The sequence below is a fragment of the Lepisma saccharinum genome, chromosome 29 (genome assembly GCF_977018435.1).
Source record: "Lepisma saccharinum chromosome 29, izLepSacc3.1, whole genome shotgun sequence".
NCBI lineage: Eukaryota > Metazoa > Arthropoda > Insecta > Zygentoma > Lepismatidae > Lepisma > Lepisma saccharinum.
The window spans coordinates 18,015,037-18,034,684 of record NC_139257.1 but is presented as its reverse complement, the minus strand read 5'-3'; the positions used below and the strand labels follow the sequence as shown (position 1 = coordinate 18,034,684).

The 19,648-nt window shown below is 38.9% G+C and overlaps 1 protein-coding gene across 2 annotated transcripts in view; it reads right to left on the bottom strand.

The window, feature by feature from the left end:
- The window catches only part of LOC145981546 (metabotropic glutamate receptor 3-like), an 89,945-nt gene extending 70,692 nt beyond the window's left edge, over positions 1-19,253 (bottom strand). For both annotated transcript variants that reach the window (XM_083114855.1, XM_083114856.1), the window contains exon 1: positions 18,990-19,253. The gene's annotated coding sequence lies outside the window, so the exon portion shown is untranslated. The remainder of the gene's footprint in view (positions 1-18,989) is intronic.
- Positions 19,254-19,648: the final 395 nt, after the last annotated feature.

The following is a 19,648-nucleotide window of genomic DNA, read 5'->3' as shown; positions in this document are numbered from 1 at the left end:
GATATCGAATGTCAATCACTTAATGAGCTTGACCACCGAGCCTGCTTAATGTTTTTTCTGTCAGGTAATTCGTAATAATATCCCACATTCACTATCATTTGCTTCATAATTTATCTTATTGTTGTGATTAACCTGAATTCAAAGAATTAGTTGAAAGGCAAAAATGCAAGATTGAATGTCTCTGATGTTACTTCGTGCCGAATAATATGACGTGGTATTATGATATGAATTTATTAATCATATAATATGCCTATTCATTCCATTGATTGATCCCAATTGAGCACACAAAATATGCTATAATGTCCACTCCATGGAGGAGTGGTTAGCACAGCGCGCTACGATGCCATGGGTCCCTGGTTAGAATCTCGACTTGGGCGTGGGTGTCCTTGGTAAGTGTCCCTTCATCAATTTCATCATAGCATCACTCATCTTCATCGTCGCTATTTGCCAAAAGTGAAAAAATAGCAAATCTAAATAACAAACATCCAATCAAATCGAACATCTCTACCGATTTAATTCTATACGGTACCGAATTCCCACTTTATTACTGCATCTTAAGTCATTTTACAGCATCTCAATTGTTTTCCGATTCGAAAACATTTGGAATGTTGTTTTGTGCAGTTGATTGTGCATTGTTTCGTTGTTTGGATTGTTTAATTAACGTCGCATTAATTAGTTTTAGACCAATCGTGACGGGGGAAGCAAGAGCACAAAGAAAGCGAAAAAGACAAGGAAGAGACCACGGCTTTCTTTAAGGATAGCATCCCGTGAATACAACTCAAGTGACTGCAGAATATTATGAATAAAATTTATTTCGCTTTTTCCTTTTATTTCTGTTTCAGTTATTTTACTTCGCTTTTCTTCTACCACTCGCGTTACTCGTGTCGGTGAGGAAGAATTATAAACTCGTGAAATGGACGATGGTACAAAAAAATATATGCCTCTCCCACGGTTCGAAACTGTCAGTACAAAATATTGTCTTATTTTTAAAATTTACGGGCAAATATGGTTTGTCACGTAGCAATTTTCGCTTATCTCTTTCTCAAGGGGTTCCATTGCCTCTCTGATGTCGTAGTGGTAACGTCTTCGCCATGTAATGAAAGGCTTCCGAATTCAATACCAAATAGAGAGGCATTTGGTTCGGATCCCATTTTAATCTGTAGGTCCAGTGCATGAACTGGACTTAAACAATTAACGTGTGGCATGTGGTCTGTGATGAGAACCATCATTTCAGCGAACCTCTTGACAATGACTCTAATATCACTTGAAAGAATAGTATTTCCTTACGAGTAGCTCTTGTCAAGAAACCAGTTCCTGAAATTTTCTTCTGGAGGCATCGTAGCACCCAGCTGTTTGTTGTGGCTGGGACACGAGTCATGTGACTCATGCTATCAAAGCTCAATCCTTCCCGAGAACTCAGAATCACCAGTCAAACTTAAGCGAATATTTTGTTATTTGGGTTGCATAAACAACAGGCTTTAAGACGTTACGAAATTCTACGTCCCGTGGCCCAGGTAGTTTTTTCTAAGACTGTACTTAACGCTGTCTTATTGGCTGTGCGCACCGGAAGAGTTTATGTTCCTTGTCCGTCGTTCCTTGTTTGTCTGTTTACAGGATAAGTATGGAAAGATCAGACTCGCGATTATTTAGAAATAAAATTTGTAATCAAATTGTCGAAATTATATTAAGAAATATACATTTGTATGAAAAAAATGTTAAAAATGTTTTTGAATCGTTTTCAGGTGATAAAAATCAATATGAAGCCATCATGAATAATAATGTTGATATCTCTGAAAGTGCTTGTAGCTTCTACGAAGTGATTACTGCATTAAAGGAGAAATTTCATATCTTGGAATCTTCATATATACTAAATAAATATATTTCTGTATAAACTAACCATGGACGTGACATAGAAAATATATGCATAAGTAGTTACAATGTTTGCAATGATGTGACTTTAAATAAGAAAACCATTAACTTCTAGAAGAGTTCTGAATTTCTGTCTTTCAAAACCTTAATTTATAAAAAATGTGCTCAAAATTGATCTCAGTTTGAAGGGCTTTCTTATCTTGTTGAGATGGATCTCTTAAATCAACGTTGTTAATTTTGACCCTGCCATCTAGCGTTAGTTTGAGGGAACACTGGATTAACTTCCGGAATGAGAGCCAATCAGAAGCCACATATCGCTGGAGGTTCTGCAGCACTATAGGGTTTATAATTACGCTTCCGGGGCAAGGTGTCATGTGGCATTCACCCTGATGTTCATCACTGTTCCATCCCCCGTGAGCGTCGTCAGAATTTTTTGTGGGGAAGGGGGGGGTCAGGCTGTTGATAAGTCTTGGCTATTTGTTATTATCATGCATAAACTGTTATAAAATAATAAGAACAGTAATGAATTCCAACATTTATGACTAGTATACGCCAATTATTATCATGCTCATCATCATTATTATATCCTTAGCCGGCCCCAGTGGCGGAGTGGTTAGCACATCGCGCTACGACGCCAGGGGTCCCGGGTTCGAATCCCGGCCTGGGCATGGATGTTTGTGAGTATCCATTCATCAATTTCATCATATCATCACTCATCCCCATCTTCGCAAATTAGCCACAAGTGGCACAAAAAGCGAAGTAAAATAGCTCAGACCAATCAATCAATTATTATATCCTTAGGGTAATTTCTACTAGACCCACCAAACAATTTTTATTATTGTTTTCCATTTTATACAGTTGTGTACAGAAATGCATGTAGTATATATAGAGTAATTATAAATGATTCATCGGGTATGAAAGGGCTGCATTAAAAAATATATAACACATACAATAAAGAATGATACATGAAAATAAACAGAAACTTTCCAAGTTTCAGACATCCTTTCACAAATGTTCAATGTGGCTTCCTTTCGTCATACGACACACATCTATGTGATATTCTAGTTCGCCTCACACGGGATCTAGCATATCCCTACTAATGGTCGTAAATGCAGCTGTTATGCGATCCTTCAGCTGCACCAAAGTTGTTGGTAGTGGAGGCACATACACTGTGTCTTTCACATGCTCCCAAAGGAAATAATCACAAACCGTTAGGTCGAGAGATCTAGGAGGCCATGGGAGAAGCGCTAAGTCATCCAGCACATCGCCCAATCCAGGCATTTACACAGGCAACCAGTTTCCTTAAACTGTCGACGCCACGGCAGAATGCTTTGGTGACCTGGCGATGCAGTTGCAAACTGTCTCCGGAATGCACTCTGCACGGTAACAACGGTAAACACTTCTCATATTCCAAAACACAGAATGCTTTCTGCTGCATATACGCCATTTTGGAAACTAGGTTTGTCTGTCGGCAGGCGCCAAGGTTACAAATATGAGAAATTAAACTTTCAGATGTGTTCTTTCGTTTCATGATCAGTACACACATGTTATATTAATAGTTTTGGAAATATTTCACTTTAAAAGCCGATGAATCATTTATAATGGGCCTGGTCAAAGCAAACTATTATAGGTGGCAGCACCCCTGTTGTGCCCCACGCTTTTTATGGGCAATTGTTCTCCCATTCAAATACATGGGGAATTTGATTCTGAACGTGCTGCTATTACATTAAATTGCAAGTTTACATGATAGATAAATAATGAGTGCTGTGAAACTAAGAATTTTAATAAGACGATCGTCAATAACTGAAAAGATATCGGAACTCAAAAAAGCCTTAAAATTTGCACAGCATTTGTTTACGTCACTAGCAATTTTCACAATTTAAGTGTTTTCTTTTGTGAATCTGGTAAAGAATAATACATAATAATTCCACGCGACTGTACTTTTATTTTTATAGTTGTTATTAATAACTGACTTCTTTTTTTTACGTGATATCATACTTTTCCTCATGCCTAGTAAATATGGTTCTCTATCTTATACGTACACATTTATCGAGAAAAATAGTTATTAGAAAAAATATTTTATATTCTGTTTCATATCTCGCAACCTCTAGGCCTTTCTTATTTACAGGAATTATAATTTTAAAATTGCAACAACCCAAAACAAGAAAGGACGAAAATACGGGGGGAAATGTCTGCTTAATACAAAGAAAACATATGTTAATATAAAGTTATCGGATAGGGCATAGTGTATAATAATAAATATCGTGCGCTTACTCACTTAATACATATTTTTCTTTGTAATATTGTAAATTTTTCCGATTCCTACTCCGCCGTTGAATTACACATACTCGCAAGTCGCAATAAGAGGAAACATAAAAGCGTAGTGTAAAGATCTAAATTTTTGTATTATAGACCCATGGCAGCTAAAAAGGACCAAAATAGCGTCAAGTTTAGTGCTCTTTGTGCATAAACATACTATATTTAACCCTTCTGAGCTGCCCTGCCGTTGCGCTTTAATATATTAATTCTTAGGATCAGGAGAATGTAATTTTCGGAAACGTATGACTTGCTACATAATCTTAAAGGTTTGCTAAACACATTTTTGTTATCGATTTATACGGCAAATTCTTAACTTCGTTGAAAATAACGTTTGAATAGCCATCCTATCGCGCTCCAATGTAAAGCTTAGGGCAACCAGACGACGAACGAAATGCTTTAGGGACACAACAGGGGTGGCGCCTCTAGCGGAAAAGTTTGGCAATGAACAGCCCCATTACCCTGTATATATACGAGGGGAAGTCAGAAAGTTATGTTCCTAATTAGTAATTAATATACAGGGTGTCATTTTAATGGCGCCCACGGACCATAGATTCGTATAGAGGACATCAAAACAAACAACTTTTCTCGGTAACATTTTTCTAGTTGGTGCGTCGATTCGACGCTACAGCCGTTCAAAAAAGAGCGTTTTGCCGCCTGGATGCTGGCAACCACCCACAACATTTGATTGCATTTGTGACGTCATATCCCGTCGTGAAGCGATGCGTTCCAGGGTTGCCAGCGCTGCCATCTACCAATCAAAATCTAAATTTCTCCACAGTCAAGAAGCAGATCGAACCTTACTTTCTGACTTTCCCTCGTGTATGGGTGCATGTATACAGTTTTTTTCTTCTGGTGGTACGCAACGGTACGCCGTAACGGCCTCTTTTCTAGGCGGGAATAAAACTAATGATATTTTATTGTAACGAAAAAAGGTGTGTGTGTGTGTGTGTGTGTAACCATTAGTACAATATTTGAATAATTCTTGCAATGAACGGACTAACAATAATAAACTAAATTGAAGAGTGCCTGCTTTTGTGAAGCACCCACACACATTTAGGGGGGAAGAAAGGCTTCAGAGAAATCGTTAATGAAGTCTTGAACCTTGTGGGCTTGTTGTGTGAAAGCAATTAGTCGTAACGAGCATTGTTGACGCGTACGTGCGTAAATGCTTTCGACGGCGCCGTGGATTGTTGACGTCACGCACGTCAGGACGCTCCTTACCTGTCAGACCTAACCTCGAAGGCTCATTGTCCTAGGGCCGGCCCTCTTGCTTCCAGTTTCCAAAGGGCTGACGGACAGCGGGAAGATTGTGTAACGAGCGACTAACTCGGTTGACCTGGAAACCACAAGTGTTAAAGGCTTCCTGTCAGTTTGCCGGCGATGAAATGACGCAGATACTCATTTGGGATCAATAATTCCTTAACTTCAGTCGTAGGTGTTGTCTGTAAGGGCCCCATCTGTCTAGATGGTTCTTTGTTTTCCCATTGGCCACTTGATTCTTTGCATTTGTTCTTAGGCACGCCGGATCCGACACGACGAGTCATTCTTGTCCCAAACCGTCTCAGGGAAGATTTTACCATAGTCCCTTATGAGAGGCCACACACACACTGGGCGTGTCCGAAAGGTGCAAGACCGTACTTGAAGCGAGCATCCTCCGAGTATGGTCTTGGAGTGCGGTGGACTGAAAGCGAAAGTCTTTGGAATTGCACTTCGACTGCAGCGCCAAATACGATCAGTAGATAAAACAGAGTACACGTGTTTTCCACGCGTTTTAAACTCTTGTTTTTCACCATAGAAATTACATAGCATTTTCAAATGTTCGTACACATACATTTCCACACATTAGAAGAACTTTAATCAACAACTTGCTGGCCCATAACGTATATTTAACCTGTGTTCCTGGCTTTCTACCTCCGTGATTTTAAACAAATTAACAACGAGTGCGGAAATCACGTGACCTAGTCAGCAACCATCTGTACTGCGAGCTGTGCACTTGCGTACTTCTGTTCTTGGCGCTTTCGAACTGCACTAGGTGACGTCACTTCCGGCAAGACCATACTTCAAGTCTGTACTTTGGACCTTTCGGACAGAGCCTAAGACTCGAGTCATCTTGTGACAGGTTGGGACGGTTTGCGACAAAACAACGAAGGCCCGTGGAATTCGGTCTTGCGTGGAGCAGCTTGCGACAAAACTATCTGCGCATGCGCCAGTCCATTCACTTCAGGAACAGACTTCCAATCCCAGACCGGAGACGAAGGCAACTTGAAGCCAGCAATTAAACGTAGTACATTAAATGGTTTCGCATTTTCTAACCAATTATTTGCTAGAATTCAATTCACAACATATTAATTGATACATTAATTCTACATTCACATTGATTCTGATGTAAACTATTATGCTTATGCATACCCCCTTCCCAAATTATAAAAGACAGACCTAGACCTACACGTACATGGACGAAATCTACTATCAGCCAAATTATAAAAGACAGACCTAGTCCTACGCGTACATGGACGAAATCTACTATCAGCCAAATTATAAAAGACAGACCTAGACCTACGCGTACATGGACGAAATCTACTATCAGCCAAATTATAAAAGACAGACCTAGACCTACGCGTACATGGACGAAATCTACTATCAGCCAAATTATAAAAGACAGACCTAGACCTACGCGTACATGGACGAAATCTACTATCAGCCAAATTATAAAAGACAGACCTAGACCTACGCGTACATGGACGAAATCTACTATCAGCCAAATTATAAAAGACAGACCTAGACCTACGCGTACATGGACGAAATCTACTATCAGCCAAATTATAAAAGACAGACCTAGACCTACGCGTACATGGACGAAATCTACTATCAGCCAAATTATAAAAGACAGACCTAGACCTACGCGTACATGGACGAAATCTACTATCAGCCAAATTATAAAAGACAGACCTAGACCTACGCGTACATGGACGAAATCTACTATCAGCCAAATTATAAAAGACAGACCTAGACCTACGCGTACATGGACGAAATCTACTATCAGCCAAATTATAAAAGACAGACCTAGACCTACGCGTACATGGACGAAATCTACTATCAGATTTTAGCCAACAAATTGACTCGTCTTGCCGTGTCGTGTCACGTTGTGTCGAATCCGGTGTGAGACTGGCCTTACTGGATTCCCACTTATCTGAAGACTCGGAAATTGGCCTGTGAGCATGGAAGTTAAGGAGAAGACAGGAAATATTAAATATGATTGATGTACATGCGACGGATATAGATCTTTAATACATTTGCAATATCTAATTAATACTTAACCCATTTAGCTCCACTGTTTCCATTTTGGAACATTTAAAAAACAATCTTTTAAAAATTATAATTCAAGACGATAATTTGGACCAAATTTATCTCGAGTTCGTATATAGTCACATTAAAAAATTATAGATACTCGAGTTTGTACTCCAATTAAAAATTATCCATCACACCTACATAAAATCGAGTTACATCAAAATTTAGCTTATTCAATTCTGCGTTATTCTATGGTAACAGTTGCATGCATGGAAGGGTACACATATTACATCTCACTTAATGTCACATTAACTTTCGTAGCCCTGCAGTCAAGTTTGAGGTTCAGTGTGAAAAGCATTGATGGCGATACGATTGTCAATTGTTATCACATGGTGCTTCCCCGATGGCGCAGTGGTAGTGTCGTCGCCTTGTAATCAAGGGGTCCAGGGTTCGATACCCGGTGGAGGCATATAGTGGTTCGGATCTCACTTTAAACTGTAGGTCCACTCCCGATTAGCCTTATTGTGCATACAGTAGACTTAAAACACTAAATCAATCAATGAATTGCTATCACCCGTTCCTCCCTTCTACTCAACTCTGCATCCAGAAAATGCTATGAAACACGTTCAACATAGAAATCTCGTTTTGTTGAATCAAGGGTTAGAGATCGGTTAGTTCGTATGAACTCTCCAGCCTAACTATTGCCTATTTGAAGGGGGGGGCAGGAAAAGATTTATTAAGGTCTTGCCTTGAATCATTCTCACCCAACAGGTCGGCTTGCCCCGAGTTAGAAATATTATTAAACCTCGCTTTGCTCCAACGTTAAACGTTCCTGGATGCGCCCTTTGAGTATCAATTTCCTTGCTTTTTTCCAGCAATGAAATGAACAATGACAATTCCCAGAAGGATGGTGTCAACTCCCCTCTACCGCCCACGACGAAATAACTCCACTTTTTAGCATTAATTGCGTTAAGTCTTTGTGGGAGGACAACAGTTGTTGGGTGTTAAAATGAACAATTACCTCTGCATCCCGCTAAACGGGAAATATCGCTCGAGCGAGCAGTTGTAGATAAGTGCGGAATCGCATCGCACCGCTCGCTGCATATTAATCACCGTGGCGATGACGTCATCGCGTTCAGGATTGACCAAAAGTGGCTGACCCAGAGTTGGAGTTCCTAGGAATTTCTGCGATTGGGGACTCTCGACATCAAACTCGACATTCATTTCGCCGCAGTCGTCGTCCGTTCCGAGTGACGCGTGGGCATTCGCTAGCGAGGAACGTGACTTGTTCCCAGTTGGGAATGGTTCCCGGATATCTTGGAATCGCGTTGGACATGGGCGTCGGCAGGGGGGGGGGGGTCGACCCCGCCTGGAAACCTCATTTTGCATCATTGTTTAAAAATGGTCTTGAGATATCGAATTTGGTCGTACCAAATTTCATTATATGCAACACTGAAACTCTGTTAATTTGTAACTTTCACACGTTCTGAAGCACAGACTAGAAATGAAGCTTATACTACTGCGTTTGCTGCTGTTGGTAGTAATAATAAAAATATAATAATAATAATAACAATTTAAAATACCGATAATGCAATGATTGTAAAAACGAACCCCCTTTGACAAACTTCTGCATATGCCACTGGTCTGTATCACAATATTTTTGAGGGAAGGGGGTGTCCTCGACATCTTCGATTCGAACCCCCCCCCCACCCTAGGAAAATTTCTGGCGACGCCCATGGCGTTGGGCCTTTTACATTGTTTTGTCCGAATTGCATAGTCATCGCACTGAGAAGACGAAGATTTGGTTTATTTCATTCTGCATTTCTGCCACTTTTTAATAATCGCGAAGATGGGGATGAGTGATGATATGAAATTGATGAGGGACACTGAGGAAGAACACTCATGAACAGACCGGGACATCTGGCGTCGTAGCGCCAGTTCCAAGGGGAACAAGGGAACCTCCCCCTCCCCTCCCCAAAGGAAAATTGATGTTAACCTAGAATTATACCTTTCACATGTAGATACAGCGTGTCCCGCTTATACGTATAATAAAAGAAAAATTCATAACTTCTAAACAAACTGTCAGAATGATGTGATTGTTGTTTCATTTTAAAGAATGACTCAGAATTTCTTTTTAGCAACACATTCAGTGGTAGTTGCGCATGCGCAGTATCCAGAATGTCTTGAAAACTGATATTATCAGTTCCTCAGTAGCCATTCGTCATGTGGTCACCACAAGAAAAGGTGCTTTGTGTTTTAACATTGTCTGAAGTGAAGTCTGTGACACTTGTGCAGAGACGATTTCGTGCACGTTATGGTTTGGGTGCTAAAGAAGTAGTTCCATCGTACATTTTAATAAAGAAATGGGAAAAACAGTTACGCGAAACCGGTTCATTTCTCAAATCTCGTTAGAGACTTCCTGGACGAGCATTTCAATGGATAATGGATAGGAAGAGGTTCGAATTTTATTGAATGGCCCCCACGGTCACCAGACCTCACTGTGCGTGATTTTTTGTTGTGGGGGTGTGTTAAGGACAAAGTTTACTGTACACCGGTTAGAGATTTGCAAGACTTGCGTGAAAGAATTGTGGTTGCAGTAAGCAACATTACCCCGCACATGCTTCAAAACGTGTGGCTTGAGGATGACAACCGGTTTGACATTTGCCATGCAACTAACGGTTCACATGTGGAAGTGCGCTGGTTTTCTTGATTTTGTAAAAACAATTTCTGAGTTGTTCCATGTTTGTACAAAGTTTGGACAAAAAATATTGGTAAATAAAAAAGTTGTGATTTTTTTCTTTTATTATTCGTAGGCTATAAGCGGGACACGCTGTAAATTTCATTTCAGTCACAGTAATTTATGTTAATGATTAGTAGGGACATTGAATTTTCGCGATGCGCTAAATCGCAAAATGTGAAAAAAAAACATGCAATTTGGAACATTCTGCACGTAACTACACCCCCAATGATGAAACATGCATGAGTTTTATTCGCGAAGTAATGCGAAATGTGTGCTTTTCCACGAAATGAACGCTTTTTCGCGAAATAACCGTGAAATATCATCAAATTAAGTAGAAAACACGCAAAAACAGGCAATCGAGGTTGTGTGCGCAAACTGTCGAATTGTAACGAAACGTTTGCCTAAAGTTTCCTACCACTTGCAGCTGAAGAACGTTTTATCTTCGATCACATCAGGATAATTGGGATTTCCCATGCACATAATCTCAGTTCGAAAATTTCGCTCCCTGTCAAGCTGCATTCCTTTCTTCCCCCGAATGTCTACTCAACTTCCTTTCATTGAACTTGCTAGCTGTAGCAGCGATAAGATTAGTCTGTTCCCGCACGTCAAGGGAAACAATGGTGTCATTTGTGTTCAGTCATGAATGAATTTTGTTTATCATCATGTGATTTTCAACATGTGTTTGTGTATGTGTAGTAGTGATTATTTTATTTGTTGGACAGCAAGGGAATCCTTTAATACATACAATGAATAAATCACTTGAGATATGGAATTTAGAAATGAAGTGATTTTGTGTTGATGTTTTCTTTTTGGTTGGACAGCTAAGTACTTGTGTATGTGTACAGTATATAAAAATGAAGTAGTTTATCAATTTATAGCTCTCTTGTATGTTGTTTCCTCTCATAATGAAAAAGTGTGTACCAATTTTTTTTCCACCGCTGGTATATACCGCTGATCTAACATTTTATTTACCACTCTCCTCAGTTTTTATTTACCATAAATTTGTCTCCCTAATGATTAGAAGGACGTTGAGGGAACCTGATAACTTCAAACTAAAGAATTGCTTTGAGGGGCAACACTATTATGAGAGAAAATGGACAACGTTCACCCTCTTCCTGGAAACAAAATCCTGTGGACGTCCATAAAATAGATAGTCGCTTCAGAACATTGAAAAAAGAATGACACCTACTGGAAAACAATGTTGCCGACTCAAACTTCCACTTGAGATTTTTGAGCCCCTCCATGTCCGCACCAGTGCTGCGTCTCGTTCCGTTGGAATAGCGGGCTGTACACGCGTATAAAGCAAACGCATTCCTTTCTGATTGCATGTTCATTTTACAAGTAAAGCACTCGAGTCGAGGGGTCTGAAGAAACGTGCCTTCAGGTGTCCAATCAGTGCAAGTCATCATTTTGGGTTAAAAGAACATACAATTACAGTACATTGCGTTACCTGTTACAGTCTATGATTCACGCAGTCTAAGATCAAAGTCAAGCCCCCAAGATTGTTTTTCACGGGGCAGGGTCATATACATTTTTATTAATATTATTGTTATTATTATTACTATTACAACTACTAATGTTTTTTTCCAATGAAAATAGAACATTCAAATGCTGACCAAGGCACAATTTATTGTAGAAAAAAATATACCCTCTAACAGGGTCTTCTTCAGACAAAGATTCACAATAATTTTGTGAAATAAATTTGTAAAATTATTGTGAATCTTCGTCTGAAGAAGACCCTGTTAGAGGGTGGAAACGTTACGTTTTAGTGTATATTTTTTTCTGAATAAAAAATATCAGTTGCTGATGCGTGTGGAGAACTTCATACTCTTTCTTTCAAATTTGAACAATTTCGCACCTAGGAAGAAACCTAATATAGGAAATATTCTAGTGTTTTATGGGAAAAAGGCCACTCTTGCCTCACGACTGCCATCTGTTGTTGTTTTTTGCATACTATTTATCTTCTTCCATAGTTGATGATAGAAGAGAAGAGAAATTTTGTTGTAAATATTATTCTTTTCATTTCGTTAGGAACCAATATAGTTGAAAATGTCACTTTCCTTTCATGAAAAACCCTTGAAAATTAATTTTAATGCACTTTAGATTGTCTACGTAGTCTATGTAAATACAACCCAATGTAATCTACGCGTAGATTACGTGTAGACAACGCATGTAGACGTAAACTTATAGTCTACGGCACATCACTGCTCGTGGGCCACGTTTAAAAGACCTGTTTTTTTTTCAAGTGTTTAAAACATTTTTATAATTGAATACTATGTGGATGAATGAGTTTTGTTTCACACTGTTAATGTCAATATTTAGTTGCATTCACGATAGAATGTATTTTTTTTTAAAAAAAAAGAAAAGAAAACATTAGCTACCACGTGGACTCAGTAGGGCCTGGCAACTGTGAATTAGTTGAAGCTTCTCGAACAGTCTACAAGCGTGATTTAAGACTAACAAAAATATGTATTTTAAGAAGTTAGTTAAGCGTTTACTTGAACTAGGAACTAGGAACATAGTCCTTCCTTGGATGATTAACAGATTCCTTATTAATCATTATTCTTAGAAAATAAATATTCTTGGCATTGTGTTTTAAACGTTTTATATGTTTAAAACAGGGGTTTTTTCGGTTCTTGTTTAACACACTGTTTAAAACATATAATACATGTTTTAAACAAAAAAATTGAAAAAAATCGTTACAATTCTCAAGCGTCGAAAGTGGTATCGGTAGTCATCACAAGACCTCGGAATTTTTGGTTCTAAAACGTGTACTTTTAGGTTCCTAAAATAGGCTCTAAAATCCTAAAATAGGTTGTAAAAATCCTAAAATAGGTTCTAAAAATCCTAAAATAGGCTCTAAAAATCCTAAAATAGGTTCTAAAAATCCTAAAATAGGCTCTAAAATCCTAAAATAGGTTCTAAAAATCCTAAAATAGGTTCTAAAAATCCTAAAATAGGTTCTAAAAATCCTAAAATATGTTCTAAAAATCCTAAAATAGGTTCTAAAAATCCTAAAATAGGCTCTAAAAATCCTAAAATAGGTTCTAAAAATCCTAAAATAGGCTCTAAAAATCCTAAAATAGGTTCTAAAAATCCTAAAATAGGCTCTAAAAATCCTAAAATAGGTTCTAAAAATCCTAAAATAGGTTCTAAAAATCCTAAAATATGTTCTAAAAATCCTACAATAAGTTCTAAAAATCCTAAAATAGGTCCTAAAAATCTTACGTTATGCTCGAAAAATCGTGAAGTAGGTTCAAAAAAGCTTAAAATAGTTCAAAATTCCTGAAAAATGCCAAATAGGTATAGTCACCGGCAATGAAAATGGGACACCTATATCCTGAAATATACACTATCTTGCATGACGTTATGTGCGTTGCCTAACCCTACGGCAATGGCAGAACTTACCATTGGAAATTTGCTATTAACTCCACTCCTCGTCGTATAGTTAGGCAACAATCTTGTTTCATGTTATCCACAGTCAAACTCCGCGATTTTGTCTTCGAGGATCATCTTATATGCTGAGAATAATATTTCAACAAAAACATAGTCAGTGGTGCAAACTTCAATGCTGAAATGTTAGTTTGCAAGGCGTGAATGCCACAAAGCACCGAAGTGACGCGAAAGTGAGCAAGACCACACAGATCAGACCACTTTGGATTGTACTGGTAACAGTGGCACCAGATACTTTGCTTTGTTTAGAGCTTTGAAAAATCACCATGGACTTGGAGGAAGGGAAATCGACAGAGAGTATGTTTCAAACAAGTTCGTCATTGAATTTGTTTGTGATAAAACAAAACAAATGCCTCTGTGTGACATAAAAATCCTGTAAAACATTTAAAAATATATTTAAAAACCTTTAAAAAGGCTTCATTTAGGCACATATACCAAAAATAGGTTCTAACAAGCAAAATAGGTTTTTTAGGTACTATAAAATAACGAAAACGCTTACATACCTGGAAACGAAAAAATAGGTTAAAAACCTAAAATTCGAGGTCTAGTAATCACCATTGCACCTAATTTCATCTACCAATACCATCCGATACTTTTCCCGGCATATTGGTGTTTCACGGGATCCGCAAAAATGCTGGGCGTTACTTTCGCTGAGTATATTTACGAGGGTCACTATTTATATTTTGAGCCTAACAATGAAAAAACAGGAATTTGGCATTGAAAACTGCTTTATTGTTTTTCGAAGTATTCTCCTTTATGGTCAATACACTTTTGCATTCGTTCGAACCATTTGTCAAAGCAGTTTTTCCAATCTTCTTGAGATACCTCCATAATTTGGTTTTTGAACGCATCAACGGCGTCTTCCGCCGACGAAAATCGTTGTCCACGCAATTTATTCTTGACATTCGGGAACAAGAAGAAGTCATTGGGTGCCAAATCAGGACTGTATGGCGGATGACCCATCAATTCGATTTTTTGACTGTTCATAAAGTCGGTTGTTAGACGAGATGTGTGACAGCTGGCATTGTCTTGATGAAGAATGATCCGACGGCGTTTGTTTGTTTGTTTGTTTTCCGTATTTGACCGAAGACCTCTGGCAAACAAATTGTTGTGTACCATTCAGAGTTGACCGTTCTACGTTCCTCTAAAGGCACAGTTGCCACATGACCAGTTTTCCCGAAAAAACAGGCGACCATTTGTTTCGATGTGCTTCGAGCGCGAACAACTTTTGTTGGATTGGGTTCATCTTGAAACACCCATACAGTCGACTGCTGTTTACGTTCCGGCTCATATGCATATGTCCATGATTCGTCACCTGTTACAATCTTATATACGTCTTTTGAAGCACCACGATTGTATTTATTGAGCATTTGTTTGCACCAATTGACGCGAGCGTCTTTTTGAGTTTTTGTCAAATTGTGTGGGATCCAACGAGAACATACCTTTCTCACAGCTAAATGATCATGTAATATTTTATATATGCTGGTGGAACTAATGCCTATGGTTGCCTCAATCTCATAGTATGTCACATGACGATCTTGCAGTATTAGGTTTTGCTCAGCATCAATGTTTTCTTGAACAACAACTGATTTTGGACGACCTTCGCGAATCTCGTCGGTGAGCGAATGACGGCCACGATTAAATTCGTTATACCAGCGTTTCACTGTGGCAAAGGATGGGGCTTCATCGCCAAATGTGGAAGTAAGTTGATCGATGCACTCTTGTCTTGATAATCCACGTCGAAAATCGTAAAAAATCATCGCACGAAAATGTTCACGAGTTAATTCCATTTTATTGTTGTCGCGCAATCTCCAAGGCAACATAAACAACACAAATGAAGCTATTGACAAAACATTTGAAGTACGTTATGGTCAATAATGCCAGACGATTCCGTGCAAACGTCAAATCGCGCCTAACTTCAATCAGTGTTGCCAAGGCTCAAAATATAAATAGTGACCCTCGTATCCTGAAAATTATTCAAAATCCAAACTTTTTTTATTTTGCACCAATTTTTCACCAAAAACCATATTTTGTGATTACATAATAACTATTTTAATATTCTGATGTAATTTTTGAATATTCTAAAGCTAATTTCTTCGTAAATTGACGCATATGATTGATGCACAAATTTTAATTATTGCAATTTTCAAGTATCTGTTTAAAGTGGTATAGGCTCAGCCCTATTTATTGTCGATTTTCTGCCACTTTTGGCTAATTGCGACGATGAGGATAAATGATGACATGATGCAACTGATGAAGGAACACTTGCAAAGAACACCCATACCCGTCGGGATTCGAACCCGTGATCCCTGGCGTCATAGCACGCTGTGCTAGTCGTTGCTGTGTACAGTGGGATCCATGAGTACTACCGTGCAAATTGTCCATCACCATGTTTATGCATTTTATTTCACCCAATGAGCTTCAAGAAATAAAAGAAAACTCAAAACATGCTTTTGACAACTTCTGCACCAGCATACATAAAAATCCATCGCTTAAAAACACGTAGGATGTAAGATAAAAATTAATGAAAATAGTCATGGACAATTTGCACGGTAATACTCATGGATCCCATGGATCCCACTGTGCATACACTACCTTGGAATTTTGTTTAAATTACCGATGTTCTAAACTTCAATGTATGAGGTGTGTAAAGAGTGAATCAGCTAATTTGACTAATGCTGCTTGAAGAAACAAGGACGTGTACTGACTCATATCTCTCCTTTATTTTGTTTGCAACTTCTGAAACAGTCATAAGTTTTGTTCTCCCCACATGGGCTTTTTCACTCAGTAGCGACGACAGAACAAAAGAATTAGAAGGAGGAGGGGCAAGTGGGTCTAGATTGGGAGATGGGAGTATACAAAACCCATCAGAAATTCGAAACTTTATAATAATAATACTGCAATTATACTCGTATATTAAGTCATGTGTTTGCAGAAAACTCTGAACGGTGAAGTAGCTTTTGGTGGGGCGGTGGCCCCTGGCCTTATTTTAGCGACGCCACTGCTCTCACTGTACTCTTCGTAGGCCATACAGAGGACATCACCACATAGCCTGTAAGCTGTACTCACTCGTTTTCCGTTCCCACATCCCTCCATGTTTATTTAGCTTTTTCGACCATTGTTTCTCTACTTGTGTCTAGGGTTGCCCTTTGTGAAGACATCGAAATATCAGTCTCCCTACCACGTAGTATAGGTGGGTTTCATGTGACGTCAGAATTCGCACCGCCGCCATGTTTGCGGCCGAGTGGTTTGTCATCTGCAAGGAAACACTCACCACGCAGTGTTCGTTACACCTGCGCCAACTGTACGTTTGTTGTAAGTACTGTGTAAAATTTCGGTAACATTGCATGCAATTAATGACAATGTTGTGCTATCTGGATATGGCGGTTATTTTTCGTGTTCAAGCTCTTTATGGAGTTGATAGAAAAAGATCTGGAGAAAAGGTGAAGTTTTGCTGTGTAGATCCATATGAACTGGACGATAACGAAATGAAAAGGGGCCTAAACCTTTGGCCAACTCTAGTTCACGTGTGTTACTTGACCCAGCTACCTGGAATCAATTAGTTTTTGTATTTATTAGTGGTTCGGATTCTGCTTGAAAAATTTACATCCAATACAGATTAACTAAGATTTCCAAGGCTCAGCCATTATCGTCTCTGTTTCCCTTTAAGGTTCAAGCGTCGTAATTTAAAACGTTGAGTTGCTCCAAAACAGTAATTTCACTCCTTGCTTTAACAATTTTGGATATGTCGGCCTCCGTGGCGGTGTGGTTAACACAGCGCGCTACGATGCCAGGGGTCCCGGGTTCAAATCCCGGTCTGGGCATGAGTGTTCTTTGTGAGTGTCCCTTAATCACTTCCATCATATACTCAGCCTCGTCTTCACGATTAGCCAAAACTGGCAGAAAAGCGAAGTAAAATAAACCAAATCAATCAATCAATTTGGGATACTTTGATGCATCATGTTCCTGCTACCGGCACCTTTTCTCATGGATCGGTTAAAAATTAATAACAGTTTGTGTCAACGAACGACATATAAATAATCAAGTACAAAAAAAATTATCAAGATGAATTTAATTTTGAATGTTATCAATTTTATCGTCAAATTTATCGGAAGTATCAGCATATTTCTACCAAACAAAAACAAAGAAACACTATTTGCAAGTATGATTAAACACACCAGCTCGATCCATTTGTACTAAAAGTCACAGAGAAAGATGATATATGAACTTACCTGAGAGGAAATGTTCACTCCACAGTCTGTAACGTTTGCTTTGTTCCTTAATGTTGGCACGATTTTTTCTCGCCAATATTCTGATCAACAATTATCGAGTTCCGTAACGTGAAACGCACCTTCTGTTCTTTCTCGGAAAATTGGAGGATAAACGTGAGTTCTTGTTAAACAACCGAATGAATACTGCACAATGTACTACAATCGTAAACAAGGGTCAAATCTCCCGACCGCCCGCTTGAATTCCGTATGCTTACAAGAACCGGCCTCAATCATGGCTGCTCCATCCCACAATGCAACAGTTTGTGACGTAGGTGAAACACACCTATAACATGGACTGCATTTTGAAGACTAACGAGGCTCTGGCGTATAATTCTTTGTATGGCTCGTTATGCTTGTGATTGTCCCTTCATCCATCTCATGTTATCACCATCCATCTTCATCTTCGCGCTTAGCCAAAAGTGGCAGAAAAGCGAAGTAAAATAACATAAATAAATCAATCCTTTTTTCTGCCTCTTCAATTTTTCTCTTCACCTTTCCAAAAACCAAGGTAAATATATAAGGTTACAAAAGCTACCTGCATCGTGATATTTGTACATTTTTCGAAACGACTAATACAAATTTAATTAACAGCAAAGAACACCAAAGTTTTTGCTATTATCTCGACTTTTCAAAAGCTTCGGAATTTTAAAGTTCAGTCTCTTCTGGAAAGGGATGGCCTAGAGTTTTTCGCATCATATCTCGCCATTATATTCACTCAATAATTTACTCTTTAGTTTTAGACATGTCCAGTTGCCTCCTGCCCCCCCCCCCCCTAATCCGTTAAGTTAATTCCCAGGATCCAGCGTTTAGATATGTTCTGAAGTTTCTCACTTTGTCAACCATTGCCCGCGCTCTACCATTGATTGACCAACCTTTATGCACTCCTCTTGATCATCTGTAGAGCATCAAATTGTACATGACCGTGTTCATTTGCGTTGTCGCAGGTTCAGTCAGTGTCAACGAAACTGTCAGCATAAATACACACTCTAAAGATAATCGATTAGAAGTTTTGTAATGAAGCAAAATATATGGAACTTTTTGAGTCTTACCTTTTGTTTCACCTACTTTCAGGCCAGTCCTTTTTCTTGCCTTGAAAATATTTTAATTAGCTGGTATTGCTTTTCCGTTGATCACCTCCTGCCACACTCAGATAACACAAAACCACACATTTGTCGTCCTAATTTCAATCGGCACACGCAAGGACATTTCTCCGGCGCGGGAATTGATAAATCTTTGCTCTTCCAACACTTTTCTGGAGTTTCAGGCCGAAAGTGAGGCGCCACTAGCGGAACCAGTGACATCCCATCACTACACTCTCGATCGACGTTATAATCTTTTCACTGCGTCCTCGGTGTATGAATCACCCGCTAACAACAAGAAAACGGTGGGGAAAACAAATGACGATCTGTGGGAGGCGAGAAACCGCAATCGAAAGGCAAACAGCTCGCAGTGTTCCTGTGCTCAAATAATTTCCCATGAGCTCGCAAAAATCCCGTTTCATATGGATTTTTTCCCCGTCACTGTAAGATCACTGCGCTATAGTTGCGCAAAAATGTGGATTCTGTCTAAGGAACCTGCAAATTATGTAGAAATGGAGGGGTATTTTGAGGGGGCAGTTACATTAAATATGCCCATAATTACGTAAAAATGCGTCTTTGATGTAAAATTTCACTTATTTTTAATCTTCTTTTCCCTCTCTTCGGGGACG